Source organism: Haemaphysalis longicornis, unplaced genomic scaffold (assembly GCF_048455015.1).
Source record: "Haemaphysalis longicornis isolate Haplotype H1 unplaced genomic scaffold, Haemaphysalis longicornis Haplotype H1 scaffold_9, whole genome shotgun sequence".
Classification (NCBI taxonomy): domain Eukaryota; kingdom Metazoa; phylum Arthropoda; class Arachnida; order Ixodida; family Ixodidae; genus Haemaphysalis; species Haemaphysalis longicornis.
This window is the reverse complement of record NW_027526460.1, coordinates 54,411,353-54,430,441: the sequence shown is the minus strand read 5'-3', so window position 1 is coordinate 54,430,441 and position 19,089 is coordinate 54,411,353. Positions and strand designations below refer to the sequence as shown.

General features: G+C 43.8%; 1 protein-coding gene and 1 long non-coding RNA gene across 3 annotated transcripts in view; one reads left to right on the top strand and one right to left on the bottom strand.

Moving 5' to 3' along the window:
- Positions 1 to 19,089, top strand: part of LOC144153197 (uncharacterized) — a 68,320-nt gene that overhangs the window by 26,950 nt on the left and 22,281 nt on the right. The gene's annotated exons all lie outside the window — the stretch shown is intronic.
- LOC144152717 (uncharacterized) lies at positions 835 to 18,830 on the bottom strand. 2 transcript variants are annotated; one of them, XR_013319213.1, is made up of 3 exons: positions 18,572 to 18,830; positions 8,529 to 8,644; positions 835 to 938 (listed from the first exon to the last, which is right to left on the bottom strand). It is a non-coding gene; the product is annotated as an uncharacterized LOC144152717 (long non-coding RNA). The 2 variants fall into 2 exon arrangements; XR_013319214.1 differs by lacking the exon at positions 18,572 to 18,830 and adding an exon at positions 18,294 to 18,381.

Genomic DNA, 19,089 nt, shown 5'->3' with positions numbered 1-19,089 from the left:
GTAACGTTTTTCAATTTTTCTTGCGTTCTTTCAGTCAAAAACTGCCTTTAAGTGCTTGTTCTTTTCTTGCCTTCATGGCTTCTTTAAAAACATGAACGAGACTACAGTCGCCTTTAACACTATCGGAGGTGCTTCTACAGGGTGGGCGCGTAGGTGAAATGTCATTAGTACACCGTCAGTGCGCCACAGATACCCCAACATTTATTCACTGAATTGTGCCCGCCATCTGCCAAGATGTCGCTGCAACAACGGCTTATATCACCTTTACAGAAGATCTTATTTAGCTAAGTACATAGAACAGTTGGGCTCTGACGCAAAGTTTGGAGCGTAGATGAGGCCTGCGTGTCCGCATTGTGAAAGGGGGGAATTTTGTAACGAAGAAGGTAACTGTGTCTTCTATTCCATTTATCAACTGCAAAGGCGTCATTAATACAAATGTTTGAACTCGCAATATGAGGCCCGGTTTCAGTGCACTACCATTATTTCAGGAGTACGTTTCGTCATAATCTGAACGATGACTTGGTGTGAACCGCAGCTCAGAATCCTGGACCTCTAAGAAACTGATAACAAACTAAAATGTAGGCTGAGTGAGCTACTTGCTTTTCTATGCTTTCATTGTGGCGGAAATCACTGCTTCCAACAACCTCTTAGAAATTGCAGCATTTCAGGCTACCAACCTTTCTTTTCACCTTGCCCAACCCGTGGTCGTTATGGTATTGCCGATTTTGGTTGATGTTAAATTGGCATCTCTTCTTTAGGACCATTTTGAACACACTCAAGGCCTAGCCATGTGAATTCGTCATGAAGACGCCTAGGTGCAACGTACTTTGCTTAATTTGACTATCCGAGACCTGAATGTACGAGACCTTCATGGGATTGCCACAAATTCCAAGGTCTTTTCTAACTGCTTATCAATGAGCAAGGACAGTTATCACCACCTAAAAACTAGAGAGCGTATCAACTGACTTGCAAGTACTCATAAGGACAAACAGGATGATGCTTTGACAGGACACGTGCGGCATTACCCAATTTGCGGCGTTGCCCTCCATTGCCCTTGGAGGGCAACGTGCGGCGTTGCCCTCCATTTCCGCGACTACGCATGCTTGGCCCACATACAAGGAACTGACACCCTAAGAAAGAACACAATAGAGTCGCAGATGAGGTTGTGGACGCATCTAGGAAGCACATGAACATGATGCGTTCGCTTCAAAGACTCCATTCTGTTGGCAGAAAAATAAAAGACCTGCTTACTGAACCGACTTGCCAAGGGCAGTGATAGTGCTACGCTCTCCAAAGTTGTAGAATGCAGATTCCAAGAATCCATTTCTTGGCGATACTAGAGCCATTTGCAAGCACGAAGTCCTATTTGTTCTTCCCTACATTCTTCGTACCCTGTTCAGCCTCGCATGGGCAAGCTTGCCCAGCCTCAAGCAATTCTACCCTCGTAACCAGGAACATACTCAGGGATCAGTGTATTCGCACAGCTCTGATAACTACATGTGATAACAATTTTAAGCATCCTGACTACAGCGTAGCTGTCGCGTTGTTGTTACCGGGGTTTTTTGCATGTATTGTACATTTTGAAGATTGGGTCAGGTCACAAGTATGTTCCAGTTGTCATTCCGGCGTTCTAGCTAACGCTGTTCATAACACGGTCCTAATTCCATCCTAGTAGGGGTCCCACGACCGCTGCAACCTTGCACACAGGACTGCCTCATCACCTGCGTTTCTATAATCCTTTTTTGACATCTTTAGGACTATTTTCTGCGTGCGGAAATTTTAATGTCAAAGCTTTCTCTGCGTAAGTGTCCTACAGCACCACTCGTGTAACACCCTGTATCTACACAAAAAGGCATATTTAGCATAGTTAATAATCGTTGTATTAGGGTTAATAGGCATTATTTGTAGAAGAAAATTTTTAAAAATTAAAAACTGCAAAATACTAGAAATGAACTAGTCAAATCAAGAGCGTTTATCTCATATATCGCCTCCACACAACGAAGGGGAAAATAAAAACACCCGAGAATACGTACCGGTACACCACAAAAAATTGCAAAAAGCGCCAAGCGGGGAATGCCACGCATGTGAGCAAAATCATAGTTGGTGAAGTTAGGACATGTAGCTGTTATAATACCGTAAATAAAGGTCACTGCTCCACGTAAAATTTTAAAAAGCAAGAATAAAAATAGAAACTAGCTAAAATATGAAATTTGCCAAAACTTTGAAAATACTATCTTGCAGTACACATGTAACACACTCCCCCCTACTCACTGGATAACCAAGACCTGTGTGCAGCGGGTGTGGACTAGGTCAATTCGTAATCCACATACTCATTCAACGCAAGGCACTTGACACAACCCGATAAAACACGTTAGAGAACCTTACAAACGACACATTCCACCTCACCCAGCCTACTTTTTAGGGTAGAATCCTATGTGTTCTGTAAAACATCTTTAAGCTTTTATCAGATTGGTTGATTGATTGAATAAACTTTTATTAAGCCTGCAGAACTAACGCTGACGTCGAGACGCTAGCGCTCGTCGATCGGGACTAGATCATCCTCGAGGGGACGGCTGGGCCGTCCCTTTACGGTCCCCCATCGGGGTCCTCCGGGGCCTGCATAGCCATTGCCTCTCGGACCTGCTGGACGGCCCAGAGTTGGTCTTCTTGATTGTATGATGCCAGCGCCGCTAAAAGTTAAATTTCTACACTTCATTCCGTATCACACATGATCACAACCTGGTTCTTTAAACCAGCCATTTTCACGTTCTTCAATTGATTTTACTCCTGTTCTTGCTAACCAATTTTAATAGTCACCTATTCATCTCAGTTGTCTAACCGCTTCCTTCGCGCTCTTTGCCCTAGTTGGCCTTGGCCATTAACAACCAAACATCATCACCATCATCATCATCATCATCAAAATGCTATCTTCGTCACAGCTCTCACACGACGAAGACAAAATAAAGATACACCGAAGAAAAAGCAATCCTAAGCATTCAAAAAATATCGCGCAAGTTCATCAACCCTGTAACGACCTGTATCTGCGTAACAATGCTTAATCCAAGAAGTTAACAGCTTTATTCGCTATAATAGCGCGAATTGAGACAGTTGGTCAAAGGAATTTCAAAACACCCTCAACAAAACAATTTAAAAATAAAAGACGGGTAGTTTGGAACTATGAAAACCAAAAAATAGTCATCTTATACACCCTTCCACAGGGCGAACGACGACAAAAATGGAAGAAAACCTGCCGCGGTGGCTCAGTGGCTAAGGGGTTGTGCTTCTGAGCACGAGGACAAGGGTTCGATCCCCGGCCGCGTCGGCCACTTTTCTGATGGAGGCGAGAAGCAAAAACACCCGTGTGTACGAGATTTCGGCGCGCGTTTAAAGATCCCCAGGTGCTAAAAATTAATCCGAAGCACTCCACTACGGTGCTCCTCATCACCTGCGTTGCGTCTGCGCGTTAAAACGTACAGTCAATCAATCAAAATATGCAGAAAATTGAAAACACAAACCGAAACAAACAAAATTGTGCTAAGACACTTAAAATAGCACCGCTCTGCATTTGCACCAAATGCATGACAGACGAGGTTAACGCATGTGATCCGGATAATAGTGTAAATAGGGATAACGGTGGAAGGAAATAAAACAAAAAGAAAAATGGAATTAAAAAATATCCAGAAAATAATATCAATGGACAAAATCAATATTATGTGTCTTAAACACCGCCCCAGAAAGCGAATAGAAAAATAAAAAAACAAAAAGACAATCAGAATCACGGCAAAAAATCTTGAAAGTGCACTAACCATGCAATGTCATGCATTTGCTCGAAAATTCATCATTGGCACTCGCAGTTGTTAAATAGTGCAAGTACAAGAAACTCGGCAAAGAGAACAAACTGAAAATTCAGAGAACCATCTAGGCATTTATACACCATTCTCGAAATTCCTGTATATTTTTGCCGTAATTTGGGTGTGGACTGGTTTAAGGAAGCATGGATCGAATAGATGGGTTACGTAGTAACTTTAGTCGACAAGGTGCTTGACCTTCTAACGCTCGTTGTTAGGGCATTTCTCAGTTCGGCACACAAAAAAATTAACTTGTTTTCATCGAGTCCAATACCATATTAGTCTGCACGGCTAGGATCGAAACTCACCCGCAAGACGTCTCGTCTGCGAATATCGGTTCAAGTCATGGTTAACCGAAGAAGATTCAGGGAGAGATTGATCTCTTTACATTTATCATCATCATCAGCAGCAGCATTTATTTTTTCTTAAATGCTTCTGATGAAGCACATTTAAAAGCAGAAGGACGATTACTACAACTTACATTTTGTCATGAGAACTACGAAGAATGTGTGGATTTCACGGAAATTCACACGTTTTAATCGCTCACTGCTTCTACTAACACACGCTTTTTTAGTTACTAAATACTCCGCAGTTGCTTCGCATGGTAAAAAAGAAAAGCTATATTGTAGATGGTAAAGAAAGGACACATCTTGTTTTGTGACTAGTCGTATTCATGCCGTCATGTGACCAAGTTGCAGCCTCGGATACAGAACAAGACATTACTCAACAGCCTTTTCTTGGAATTCTGCTTTACTTGGAATCCTTCTTTAACTTCGAAAGCACGTCGACGCATTGTGTTGTGCTTGGTTCATTTTGGCTTTTCTAAATGTCCGGACGTATAGTTCATCCCTTCTATTTTAGAACCACTGCATTTGACTATCATCGGTTGGCTGAGCTTTATATTAACACAGAAAAAAGTGCCCCGTGGAGGCAGTAAATACGATCAAAGCATTGTTGTCGAGCTCCATTCCTTGTGTCGTCTTTATGCGATTCTCCTATGAGCTTCCTTTTGTCTTGAACAAACCGCAACTCAGTCAGCAGTAACTTTCACCTAAACTACGTTTGCGCTTTGCTTGGAATGTCACAGACGTATCGACCTATTTTTCGCTTCGAACGAATGCCGAAATTCCGCGTATGATTATGTTAGTCTTCTCTCCTGAACCTTGTACGCCCTCTTCTAGGTTGTATTCTTCGGACAGCCTGCTTCACGATAATTTAGCTCAGACATACTGTAGTTTAAAAACGTCCATCCGGTTCTTTTATTCAACTTTACGTCTTTGCGGTTAGCCTTGAAGTCACGTACTCAGCCATCGCTTCGTGTAGTGTCACGCTGCATTTGGCGCGAAATTCAAAATCACTATACCTCGCGTGGCCTCCGCTTCGCGCTTCCTTCCCCACTGTTGTGGAAGAGGGTGCGGGTGGAGGGAAGAAAAAAGCGATGGCGAGCAGACGACTCAGTGCATCGGCGCACCCCTGCTCGTGGCACCCTTAGTTGGCGGCGCCGGGCTTCCTTCCGTGTTAAGCAGACAGGCGGCTTTTTTTATTTTTCAAGTAAGAGCGCGATTTAGTGACGTTGCGTGCCTTCGTCATAGTCGTCTCCTGGGCGCCGTGCCGTCTGTACCTCCTGTTCTTACGTTAGTCCTGTCGGCACAGCGCCCGCTCTCCGTCCGCGCTATCGCGCAAAGCCTGTATACCTCCCGTTACTTGCGTCAGTCGCCAAGCTTGTTTGACGTAGTAAACTTCTATTCACTACCTGGTCTTGGCATTGTTTGCGTTAGTGGCACTGGCAACGTACACGAATTAAACCATGTTTTCGCATGCTTCGTGATATAAGGCCGCCAGAGAGCAGAAAAGCAGAAATTTTGATATTAAAAATGATAGACTTTCTTGGGCCTCCTAAACGCAAAATTTTTGGGTGTGCCTGTCTGCCTGACCCTCAATTTAACCAGCCGACCAAACTTCAACATAATTCTTGAATGAGAAGTTTATATAGGCAAACATGTTCCAAATCTCTAAATCTGAAAACAGAATTCATACTTGTCATCTTTTTTTAGCAAAAAGATAATATTAGGTATATTTAAGGGAAATTATCCATAAAAAAGTCGTAATTGCAGTGTTTTTCGAATAAAAAAAGACGGCGGCTTGATTTTTGCGGCAGCAAATAAAAATTACACGTTGAAAACAGTGTTTTAACCAAAAAACACAAAAAGGACTAGCGCTCGAGCCTGGACCACGTGGCCGCATTCTAGGTTCAACAGTAACGAGAAGTTCGAATAGACGGCGCTTTAACAGTGGAATGAGGCGAGAAAACCGAATTAGCTCTGACAAACTTCCACACTGTTTATATTGAGAGAAGCGAGACGGGAGGGATGAGCCTGGGTGTGGGCTGGGAAAAAAAAAAAGTGTTTACGTTAGGGAGTGAGACTATTGTCTTTGGACGACATTTGCAGCTTTTTTCTTATTATTTATTATCGCGGCTGTAATTGGGACAGATGTCAGTGGCGGTATACTTAATACTGTCTTACTTGCTTAGGAAAAGCCTGCATCGTGCGTAAACCAAGAGCTAGTTTAACATTGTAACGATAAACTTTGTGTACACACCTGTTACCAACCTAACGAATTCCAGCTATTTAAAGATGCGCTAAATGTGAAAAAAAGTATGCCTATATCTCTAGGTGACAGTGCTGAGAATAAAAATATGCTATATAAAACAGTTATAGCTTAATGACGGAGAAAACACCGAACGCGTAAAAATGGGCAATATGACAGCAAACGCTTCCCGTACTACCATTTGCGACGCCCAAATTGTTACTTGTTGAATAGGATTCCAAAAGCTTCTTGTAAAATCAAATACGGTTCGGATAACTTCTTGTAATATTTAAAATAACATGTATAAAATGTAAATATGAAACCTTATTGTTTGCAACGCCTTCAGAATTACTATCACTTTGGTGGAAATAAAAATCGGAGAATGTTGTAGTTTGTCTCCCATAAACTCATCAAGGTACGTACTGGGTCAAGTTGTTTTGGGAGCGGTGGCTAAAATTAGGCATAAAATGCTAGAACATTGGTAGGTCATCGATATGTGCTGTGTAGAATAAATCGGTAAGTTACTTTATGAATAAACTGACCTTCTTCACGACAGACAGGAACAATAAATTTGCTGAGAATATAAATATTATTCCTTTGCAAATATTATTATTCCACTGCAAATATAAATGTTATTCCTTTGTCATTACATATAGCAGGCTTAATAGAGATTTCCAGTTCGCCTTTTCCCAAATGGGTGCGCGCGGACATGCGCCATAGAGTAGATTAATAAAAAGGCTGCACTCTCAGCCAGATAATTGCCATGCGAAAGCCTGTGTCGCCAACAGCGGCATTGTAGCATCTACAGAACCCCCACCCCTCTCCTTCTAAAAGGATCGAATTTTGTACCATTTACAGTTAAACCTGGATGTAACGAACCTTTATGCAACGAATTCCTCGATTTAACGAAGTTTTTCAATTCTCCGTTGCAAGTCCCATTGCAACCAATGTTTTGCGACCTGTATGTAACGAAGGCGTTGCGACGGTTAACCTGGATGCCACAAATTCTCTGCGCTAATGAGCCGTTGTTTTTTTTTTTTATTTATCTGGGAAATCGGCTTGAGAAATGCACTAATTTAGCGAATTTTGCCCGCACCACAAACTGCCCGGCGTTTTCACGCGTGAGTGCGGTGTCGATTATGTGCAAGGTTTGTCCGTCGGCGTGTAGTCACTGAGCCTCTCCATTGCTCTCTGTGGTGTCGGTTCGTCGGCGATGATTTCTGCTGCCAGAAAACGAAACGTTTTGTCTTTTCAAGACAATCTCGTAATTTCAAATGTCCTCTCCGCCAGTTAGAAACAAGAATGGCGCCGTCCGGTATAGTATCCCAGCCGGCACACCCCTCACCAATCTTGAGCGCGGAAAAAAGAATCAAGTTCGCGAATAGGCGCCATTTCAGAATAACTTTGGTCCTTGAAACGCGTTAAGGCACTGAAAAGTGTCAAAAGCGAAAGTGATACTCAATTTACGTTTGCGAATACAGGGGTAAGTGGCCTGGCTTCTTTGGAGTGCCGTGTATTGACTAAGCTTGTGGAAAAGCAGCAGACAGAAATCACGCAGTTTTTAACTGAGAAATAAATTCTTGAAGGGTGAGGTCACCGTCACTGATTTCTAGCATTTTGATCTCAATTCTACTCCGTTCACGCGAGCTTTGGCTGGAAATCTGCATGTAAAGCAAAATTGCGAATTTCTGTCAACTTCGTTATATCCAGGTTTAACTGTACTAAATTTAGATATGAGTAAAGGTGGCGGCGGGTTATGCGAGTGATGTTGTCCGTTTCAGCTTAGGTTCTGTGCTCTAACGAGATTTATGAAGTATACGTGGCCTGGTCGTCAGTGCTGGTTTGGTTTTCAACGTGCTTGACAACCCTTTTTGTTCCCGGTCGCCGAGTAGTCGGAAAAAAAGGCCGTTTTTGTTGGTTCACAGAACCTTTACTGACTTCCTTGTCTTTGAAAGAGACTGCTTTTGCTATGATAACTCTCGTCTTATCAAGCGCAGATATTAGTTTAATCCGTGGATTAGTTTAATACTGTGCGCTTAGTAAAACGGAAGCCTCGTCGTACTTGTTCCGGAAACGGTCGTCAAAACTCACCGTTGCGAAGTCTGGTCGTCAACACCCATCGCGTAGAAAAGATTCCGGGCGACCCCGACTTCGTAGAGGCACGTAGAGCGGACCAAGGCTTGACTGCGCATGAGTGGATGGCAAAGCTAAGAAAAATGACAAAGCAATATTCAAAGGGAATTAGGAGGAATCGAGATGAATTAACAGTAACCAAACTGAATTAAGAAGGACCAAATGAATGAATGGGGAATACATAGCTGGTTTATTTATTTATTTATTTTAAGACACTGCCAATCCCGTTAGGGGTTTTAGCAGGAAGGGCGTGAACATGAAATTTCGTATAAGTATACAATAGAGACACATACATTGCAATTAAAAGGACATAATACAACTCACAGCATCAAATCAATTTAAATTTTCAGATCAAGGAAATCATAGAACATAAGAGTAAACAAAATTTTGTTGGTATAAAATAAATGCAGTGATTTCAATAATGGTTGACACATTGGCATATGGTTCAAGCAACACAACAATATTAAGAAACTACAATAATAAGAAACTACAATGCGGCTAAGTAGTTCAAGCGAGGGTAAATTTATACACACACCCTGAAAAAATGATCACGAAACCCCAGAGTATTTTCTTCTGTTGAATTCAGTACTCAATATTGCTTAAGCCCAACTACAGACAGAAGAAAGAATATGATAACATCATACTTCACTGGGTACAATATACGCACAAACACACAAATAAGAATCAAATGAATGAAGGATTAGAAGGATTCAAAGGCAATTAAGAAATATCAAACTGAAATAAGTGAATTATGCCATATAAAAATTAACTGAGAGATATAAACGTTAATTCAAAGGAATCAAAGTTAAATCAATTAAACAAAGTTCGTGACTCAGTGAAATAAGGTAATCAAGGGGATCGAAGCGTCTCAGAGCGACTAAAAGGTATTTAGATGGGTGTCTACGTGATTAAAGTAGATGACTCAGGGGATAAAGACAAATCACTAATCGATTAAACTGGTGACACAGGGATTTAAGGGGATGACTAATCTAAGTAACCCGTCAGGTTTATACGATTCATTAGTAGTCGCATTAACGTGACTACTTAGCCAGGCTAAATAAGATGAGAAAAATGTGGATGATAAAATAAATTTGTTTGGGCATCAAAGCAAGGATTGTCGGTGCAAAAGTCACGCTGGAAGAGGTAGAAAGATATGTCTACTCTAAGCGTAAATATGGAAAAAGAGAACATGGAACTGTGTCACCCCTACTCAGGCTATCATCTTCAAGTCATCTTAGGACTAACGTAAGGGGCCCTGTAAATTTTTCTGCTTATACCTGAGCGCTTGGAGCAGAAGTGAATTAGTTTCTGTTCAGATAAAGGTCATTCTTTCTTTACTTTCCATTTTATGCCAAAAAAATAGTCGGTTATTCCGCTACAGCCTACATTGCTATGGTTCATAGCATAGTGCATGTAATTCACTCGCTTAATATTTTACATGCATAAATATCCAGCGCCAATGAGTCTTCTCCGGCTTGGCGGCGCTATGACGCCAGTTTGAGCGAAACTTTCTCTGCTTACGACACCTTTCAGCCTGCGTATTGTCGCCGCTGAGCCCTCTCCTACTATGTGCATTGTTTATAGTACCGAAGAAAGTGTTTGCACAATTGCTTCCACGTACAACTTGCGTTTGACTCAACGTCACCCAAAAACAGCAACACAACAACAATTGTTTGCTCTGGTTACGTGGCGTCATGCTTGCGCATTGTTGACTTCGCTTGTGTTTCGACGCGCAACTAACGCAGAGAATCCAGATGACTCGGTGAGGTTCATTGCGTCGAACGCGCGTTTCGCCTGCCGACTGACGCAAGCAAGGCCCGGCGCACATTTTGCGCAAAAGCTTGAATGAATGCTATGTTCAGACTACCGACGTAACAGCCATATCGTGCGCTATGGACGTAAAAAAAACGGCGTTTGGCGCAGTTGGGTTGATGGATACGTGAAATGACGTCATTATTTAAAGATATCACAACAGTTGCGACAACAGTCTGAACCCGGCCTTACTCCAGCAGCCTACGGAATTAACGTAAGCAAGAGCAGGAACAGGCGCTTTGCAGCAGGCGCCTGGTGAATTACGCAGCATGGCTAAGCCGCGCGTCCAGCTCAAATAAAGCAACCAGTCTTCCTTACCGGGATTATACCGGACGCACACAGGAACCGATTTTCGACAAGCATGCTTCCACCAATAGCGAATGTCATAGCCAGCGCGGAACCAACACCATATAAAGCTTTCTGCTCCACACTTAAAGAGAATCTGCAAAACTTGTGATAATCAATTTCACTCTTTCCTGCGCATGTGAAAGCACTGCGAAGGGTACAGTTATCACCAGCACGGAGTGACTATCGGATGCGTTCATTGCTGCAACAGAAGGAAAGCCGGCCAATACCCGCTACTTCGCTGTAATGACGTAATTCGAGCGGTGGAGGAACGCCAAGACACGGAAAGGGAGAAAAATCTTTTGAGCAAGTTTCTAAGTTATCCGACGGGCATAGAGCAGTAATTTTTGGCTGAGGTACTTTGGGACCACCTAATCAAAGTACGGGATGTGCTGGTTGACTACGTTCTGCAAGCATTTAAGATCTGAAAAAAGTTGAAAAAAGGGTTGAAGGGTCCCTTGAACGCCTTTTTACTCCTCATTATTTTTCGCCTGCGGGGTGACAGGCGACTGATGAAGGTGCATGCGCTGTGAATTGCGTTTGAGTATCGCCATGGCTGAACGCATGAAGCCAAGGATAGCAGTGAGAGCCTTGCGTCCAATCGGTATATGCGGTACGCCTATAAACGAAGGAAATCTATACACGTATTACGGTTGTAAACTCGCTTAATTGTCATCGAATATGTCGGTGGGTGACTTCCAAAAAACGTAGCACAGCGGGTTGCAGGCAGAGTATACGGTCGCTTGAAAAGTCGGATAGCTGTCTTGGTATGGGTTTCTGCGACAGTTTCCCGCGATTCCGGGACAATTACACATATTTTTAAGTGCAGAGCACTTTAGGCGATCACCTGGTCGCCGTACTTCGCTCGTTGGACATAAGTAGAGCCACACGGCGTACCGTCGTCGCGGCGTCCGACACAGGCTTCGAAAGCCAGGTGGTTTATATAGCCATAAGCGTTCGAAAGACGTGAACCCCTGGCGTTTGTCATTAATCTGCATGTTGCTTAGCGCAAAGAAAACTGCAGGTACATTTGAGGCAAAATATAGGTAATTGACGACCAGCTCCCGCGTTCATTTAGTTAGGAACGCTCGCTGGATTGGCTTTTACAATAGTAAGCGAAAAAAAGTGGCAGTGCAACACCGGCACGTGCGGGAGAAAAGCAAGCACAAAAAGAACAGAACTGCTGCTGGCGCAGTTTCAGGCAGGGGGCGCGCGAGCACTGCGAAGGCGGGAAATTTGAAATGCGTTGGACAAACCTTCGTCGAATTCGTCAGGAGAGGAATGAGACAGGGCTGCGAAGAGCGGGATGGGTGCTAAGAGTGAGCGGATAACGGCGCCACAGCCCATTATGTCGAATCAAAGCCCTGCACTTCCGACAGCTTTCACATTGAGTGGAACGGCTTTCTTTCTTTTTTTCAAATAACAGCGCTGGCCCGTGCCCCAAATATCTCGTTGGCAACAGGCAGGAGAGTGTGTGTGATTGTTCGCCAGGATTCTGCATGATAAACTGAACACGCTGCGAAATGCACGGCTAGTGCGCTCGAAAGCATATGCGTTGTAAAAAAGGGCGAAATAAGCTTTGATCACAACAGGGGGTGATGCAGGAATCTTCCTCACTTAGAGCAACCCTCACATCTGCTAATGAATCCACCTAAGTTCTGCGTCAAGTTTTCTGTGCTAGGAACGTTTTATTCGCACTTACATTGGTAAGAAATATTCTTCGGAGCAATCAAGCCTGCTCACGAGCGTGCTTTGAAGGCGAAAGCTTGGCGGTACTTATTAACAACTTCTTTAGGGCTACGTCGTACCTGCGTCTCTTTCTTTGCTTTCGTTTCTTTGTCTTTTGACGGAACTTTTTTTCAACGGCTTCTTTTGTAATACACCGTGTTTGCGTCTCTTTCTTCATTTTTTTTGTATTACGAATCGAATTACGTCAGAACACGCCACATCTTCCCTACGGTCAGGATTTTGTGCGACTTGGCCGCCTGTTCTGCTCACGTGCAATCACGTTCAGGTGTCACTAGTCACGCACCATTCCACAACTATCACGTTTTTAATACGGAGTTTTGTGAGTTTTGTGAAGCGGGCAGATTAGCCCTCCAATGAACCTGATTCCTGGCCAATTTCCCAGGTGGGTATGTGCTCTCAATCAAGGAACAACGACGACAACTTCTGTTCTCCGCTACCAAAGTGCGGAGATAGAGCAGTGTAGTAGAGCATTGAGCTGCTATTGTAAATACACGAGCTCAAATTTCATTGTATATTTACTCTGTACAGCCCCGTGCATTTTCTTGATCCGACAACAACTACTACAACGACGACGATGGCGAAGACGGATTTTCACAAATAGGGCACTTAATGCGTTCTCCTTTAAAGGAGCCATGAAGAGAAAACACAAGTTTGGTTCATTCAAAAGATTGTCTCGTTAGAATCATACTGACACCACTTTTAACGTAAACTTCGCTCAAATAAGCTACATAATTAGGAAAAACGGGAATGGTCATGCGACCCACCAGCTCATTTCCCGCAACTGAACCTATGATGTCACATGAGCTAAGCTGTGCGATTGGCGGAGGCTGGCAGAAGCAGACGAAAATTAGGTAGAGCTTACAAACTAGACGAACGAGCGATTTGCGCTTAAATTTAGGGCACATTCTTTACAAAGCAATAAGAATGATGGGACAAACAGTGGAAGTTACGAAAGCACATGTAAACATAGAAGTACTGAGGCGTTCTGCTGTTCGTACTGCGCACAGCATGCTTGGTTTAGCCAGCTGCACAGCACTACGGGGCTTGGGGTTGTCTCAGACGACACTGGCCGATTGACGCAAGCAACGGTGTCTTACGTGACCCCATTTGTCGAGCGAGCACTGTTTCAGGGAACGAATATTTTCTCCCAGAACAAAAACAAGCCAGGTTTAAATGCGGGCAAAAACAAACCAAACGCTTGCCACGGTATGGTGGCGCCATCTAGGTTACGGAACGTAAAGAAACGCCGGAACAAACCAACTCCGCTGTAGAGGGTGGAGACAACCTTTGAACGGTCCCGTGCCGCCGCAATTGGGCCAACGGGCTCAACGCGTTATTCTTTGCGTTTCCCACGAGACCTAGCAACGCGAAACAGACAATATGATTCAAACTTCTCCAGTAAACCGCGTTGCGGCGATAATTTTAGCGCGGTTTTGACACAATGACTTGCTTCGGCGGCGAGCGAGCAACCGAAAATGGCGGCGCCAGCGTATACGTGTCTCTACCCTGTACGGCGGATGCGTGAATGAAGGTACTCTAGGCTGCAGAGCGGTCGGTTCCCGTGATGTCACTTGGGACCACGAAAACGCACGATTGAGCGGTAAAATCAAAATTTTAACCTGAATTGTTTAATTTCTCAGTGAATAAAGCACCGTTTGTACCCGGACAAGCGCTGGGGGCACTATAAAACACGAAATCTTTCGAATAAAACCAACTTGCATTTTCTATTCATGGCTCCTTTAAAAAACGTAACTAAAGAGGGCTGGACAAACAGGCGGTTCAGGAAACACTAAACAAGAAGCCGAGCAACCCTTCTGTTCTACCCAACCAACTTTGAGAACCCCTGACTACTCAGTCTTTCTATTACGGAAGAGTAAATAAATTCTGTGCGCCTAATCGAAAACACCTATGCATAATATTTCACCCCCTGAAAAAAAGCGTCCGTGACCAAGGCCGGCCCAGCTTAACCATACATTGCAGGCTACTCTTAATATAAAATAGTCATAGTTTAAAATGATACAAAAAAAATTATAAAAGCCGAGTTACTGCGAAGGTGCAATTAGACACACAAATGCCGACCATTGCAAGAAAGAACTATCGGCTAAGCGATATATCATATGGATTCCACCGATCCCTGAGAAATATGATGATAAACTAAAATTTAAGATGAGTAAATGTACATTTACAACGGATCAGTGCTATGCTGGCATGCATACGGACACCACGAGGATCGTAAGAAAACCTGAGAAAAACGTCGCCAAATGTGCCTACATAATTTTGCTTGTTACACGCAAGTGTACGTGACCATCGCCGTGGCCGTATATGAAGCCTCTCGCACTTTTCAGTTCATAACTCGCTCGCTAAAAGATTATCCGCCGTAGAAGCAAGAGGCGACACGGGTATCAAACGGCCCCACGTTAGGCCTAACGTGACGATTTCAGGTCTGACGTCGTGAACTGTTACGTGCAGCTCAACGTACAATGAACCGCACGCTGCTTAGCATGTCGTCAGACTCAGCTTTAAAGTAAGTTAACCGTAGGGCTAACGCGGCGCTTTCAGGGGTCATTTCGTGTATTGGTATTGATTGGAAACGTTGCTCATTGTACTCGACGTTTTCGAAGCCGCGGGTCTTGAAAGGCGTCAAAGCTTGACGTTAGGCCTAGGCTCCGTATCTTTGCCACCAGCCCATAGTTAGTGCTATTAAACTGGGTGGTACATACATATAGTTATCACATATCCGAAGTGGATACTGGACAGCGTTTTACAAACAGGAATGTTTACTGCTGCAGAGTTATTGCAACCGATGCTGCTGAGGCATGTCCCAAGCAATCAATGAATCAATCGATCAATTATTTCCAGAGCAAGCAGAATGAGGGTTGAACATAAAAAATGAAGGAAGCTCACACTAATGCGTAAGACTTGAAGGTAGCGAAGCTGCACGCGACGGTAGCGTTTTTCCTCTTTTTCGCCTCATGGTGTTGTTTAAGCCTCACCGCTGTACGAGAGACCACAACTGGATGTTCGTCGTCTATCGCACACGGTTCTGCGCCGCAAGTGGCCTCGTGGACTTCGTTGCTAGCGTGCGCTTATCTCTGCGGCGGCCTCCTCGCCTTCCTCCGCCACGTCCCGCGCACGGGTCCCGCGCACGTCTGTTATCCCACCTCGCCTATCTCTCCCCTGCCGCCTATCTCTCCCCGTTATCGGGCCGCTGCTCTGTGCCGGGCGTTTGCGGAAGAGGGTGTGGTTTGACCTCTAGCGCTGAAGGGCAAAACTGGTCACCCCGCGAAGACTGCCCGAGGTAGCGTAGTGTAGCTTGCGCTACAAACAGGTGTCCCCGTGCTGGCCTAGTAATCTATCTAGCCTACCAAGTTAGTCTTTTTACTACTGTTCCCCGGCCTAACCGTGCTATTGAGCGAACATGAATAAAATATTTACGTACTTTTTAAAATCTCATCCAAGGGGTTTGTTATGCCGCCCCTTCCGTGATCGAGTGCATAAGTTTTACTTTCTGTCTTCTCATTTCAAGCTTCTTCTTTCCCCCTCATTTTTCCCACTTTCTAAAGCCTCTTCAATATCCGCCATGATCTTTGCACGAATATCACTCACCCCCTTAATTTTGACAATCACTTCACGTCAGTCTTCTGCCTTGAACCTGAAATTCTCATAACCTCACTCGTGTTAAAAAGCAAACCGTTTAGCGGAACGGTCTACCGAAAGCGTCTTCTAACATGGTTGTATGTCCACGCTATCTCTTTTTGTTCGGTGAAATTCGCGAATTTGTTCTGAAGCGTTAGTCAAATCCCGGGAAATGTCTCTTACTGATTGCAACTTTTGTCGTCCTTCCATGTTCTCGTTTCGTGTTTTCTTTTCGGAGATACAACCTAACCGTGCTCCCCAAGACCTTGTGATGGTTGCCTTTTACATTGCCTCCCCCATCAATATCCTGCAGAAAACCTAGATTTGCATTCACTATAAAGTCGATTTTCTTTTTGTTGTTACCATTGAGTCTTTTCTATATGCATCTTTTATTCTGTTTTCAGACCAAGATATCAATTGTTCTCAGGTTGTTACTAGCTCGCAGCAAACACAACCATTGCATCACTTTATCAGTCCGACTGCCTATTTAAACTGTTCCCCCAGCAGGGTTGTCTATGTGATACTCTCCTAGGTTTGCCATATTGTCTCAGGTCATGGTCAGGTACTAGGTTAATACCTATCTATTGCCTATTCGGCATGCTAAAAGAACCTGACAAATGCTTCACCGTCGTAGCGTCTTATTGAAATGTGCGCTCTTCGGACCATTAATATTTACCTCCTATTCAACTTTCTCGCCACGTCGTGACCATTAAATACTCTTGATTTTCTGACCATTCCCTGTTATCGCTTTCACGATTAGCAATCGTACCCAAGCTTCATTCTTTCCGGAGGCCCTTGGTCGTACAAACGATGTCCACCATTGAACATTTTGAAGCCTGTCTTACAAAGTGTAAAAAAAAGAGGTGGATTTCGCTAAAAATTAATCGGCGCTAAAACAGGGACGTTTAGTCCCTGTTTTAGCGCCGATTAATTTTTAGCAGTATGTACCAACTCGCCCACATCAAGCTTTTGTTACTTGGATTTCGCTGCATTCCTCCCAGTCATCGTGGCTAGATGCTCTATTCTTGTCTTGATAAACGGCCGCTAATATACGTGTGGTCCTTTCAGTCTGTACCTCGAAAGGAGCTACCTATTCTTTCAAGCCTCGCGTAACCCCAACAGCGCTGATAATTTTACCCTCGCTCGTTGGGGCTCAATTGCTATACTATTTTTACAGGTTTAAATTCTAGTTAGGGCCTATCCGGACCCAGGTATTGTTAGTACTTTCCGCTGCGTTCCTTAGCTGTCTTCCGCATTGGTCAAATGTTCTGCGGCATGTTTGGTATTGAGGGCCACAAATTCGGCCGTTGGTTTTTTACTGGCTGGGTCTCAAGCAAAAAATCTGTCTTAATTTTAATGTGTCCGTATCGCTGATGCATTACCTGCCAAGGTTAGTATAAAAACCCGCACCCCCCCCCCCCCCCCCCCCATTGTCCGTGTAACCAGGTAAGAAGGTGAAGCCGAAAGCCTAGCTTCTTAATTCCTACAGGCTGCGAATCTCCCTATGAGCCGCCGGCCTAACCTCCCCACTTGCTGCAACGCGTCATGTCGCTGCGAGAAAATTGGTGATGGTGAAAAGCCCAAAACGTAACGTGTCGAATAGCTGGCGCAGCGGACGGCAATAAGGACGCAGGAGTACGACGGTTCGAAGCGAGGCCTAACCTCCTACTTTTAGGTCCAACGTCATCACGCGGAATCCGCAGCTTAACGTACACGTTTGACGCATCTTGGCACATCGTTAGCCTCAACAGTAGGGCTACCTGACATTAAGGGTTAGCAGAGGCTTAACAAGGGAGATTGGAAAAGGCTTTTCCTCATAGCAACGAAGAGAAAATACGCAAACAGAAAAATTGTGGTGTTGAGAACCACGAAATACGGACGCTTTGTCGTCTTTAGGGTTTCGGGACGTCAGACATCAGCAACACTAAAGCCATCAGCACAAAACGCAGTGACACAAAATGCAGCAATATTACTTTGCACAACTCTGTGAGAGAATTCATCCTCAAGCTTTCTGACAACATAAGGGAAAACTTAGGTACCCCTTACTTTTTCTCTCATGCAAAACGTTTATTGGACGGGAGGGGAGTGAACGAGCTTCAAGTTGGGATAAACTCATGTCATAAAAAATTGGAAGGCTTAAGACTGCTGAAACAAATTCATTTCCGACAGGGGTTAACTTACTACTGATTAGTTTGTCATGACGCCGTAATAATTCTCTGCAATTTTCGTTCCCTTCGAACTTCCAATTACATGAGCTCATTTCTGTTGATGGGATGTAGCACTGAAAAACCAGATACATAGCTGCAAAAATAACATGGGAATTTTCAAAATACAAAACTACAAAATTACAAGATTAGAAATTCAACTGCAAATTACAATTACAAAAATGCGTAATTAGAGTTATGTGCTTGCGCAATTATGCCAAAAATCACTAGTTTAAAACAAAGATAATTTTGTACCTCTCAGTGCTCGGTCATGATTATGACTACGGAAGTCCCAGTCATGTCTCCAGCAACTCAAAATCATGATGCAGCACCACTCGCCGTAACTTCCTTCTCAAATTAGGGCACACTCACGCTGCGAATCTAAATGCAGTCGTTCGACCAAAATCACGACTACAATAACTCTATGCCCGGTTCCAATTTTCCGCCCTAGGCTTGAATATTGGATTCTTTTTTTGTAGCACTTCAGCAGTTTTTCTTGTCGCTAACGGAGGTCTCGAACTCCCATTCGTATCGCTGAATTTTTAACAATACTTTTCTACTGTGCTAAGTTCACAATAATTATCGCGATTTTTTTATCATGCTTCAACGCTACAAAAAAATGCCTACCGTGCTCTTATTGTCATAAGCCCTTGACTGTCGACAGTAAAGGTTAGTTTAGACAAATCTTGCTCCATATACTGTTCTCATAATTTTTATAACGGTTCTTTCTTCCACCCGTTTTTAGCAGCGAAGGAACCTTTTTATGATTTCGT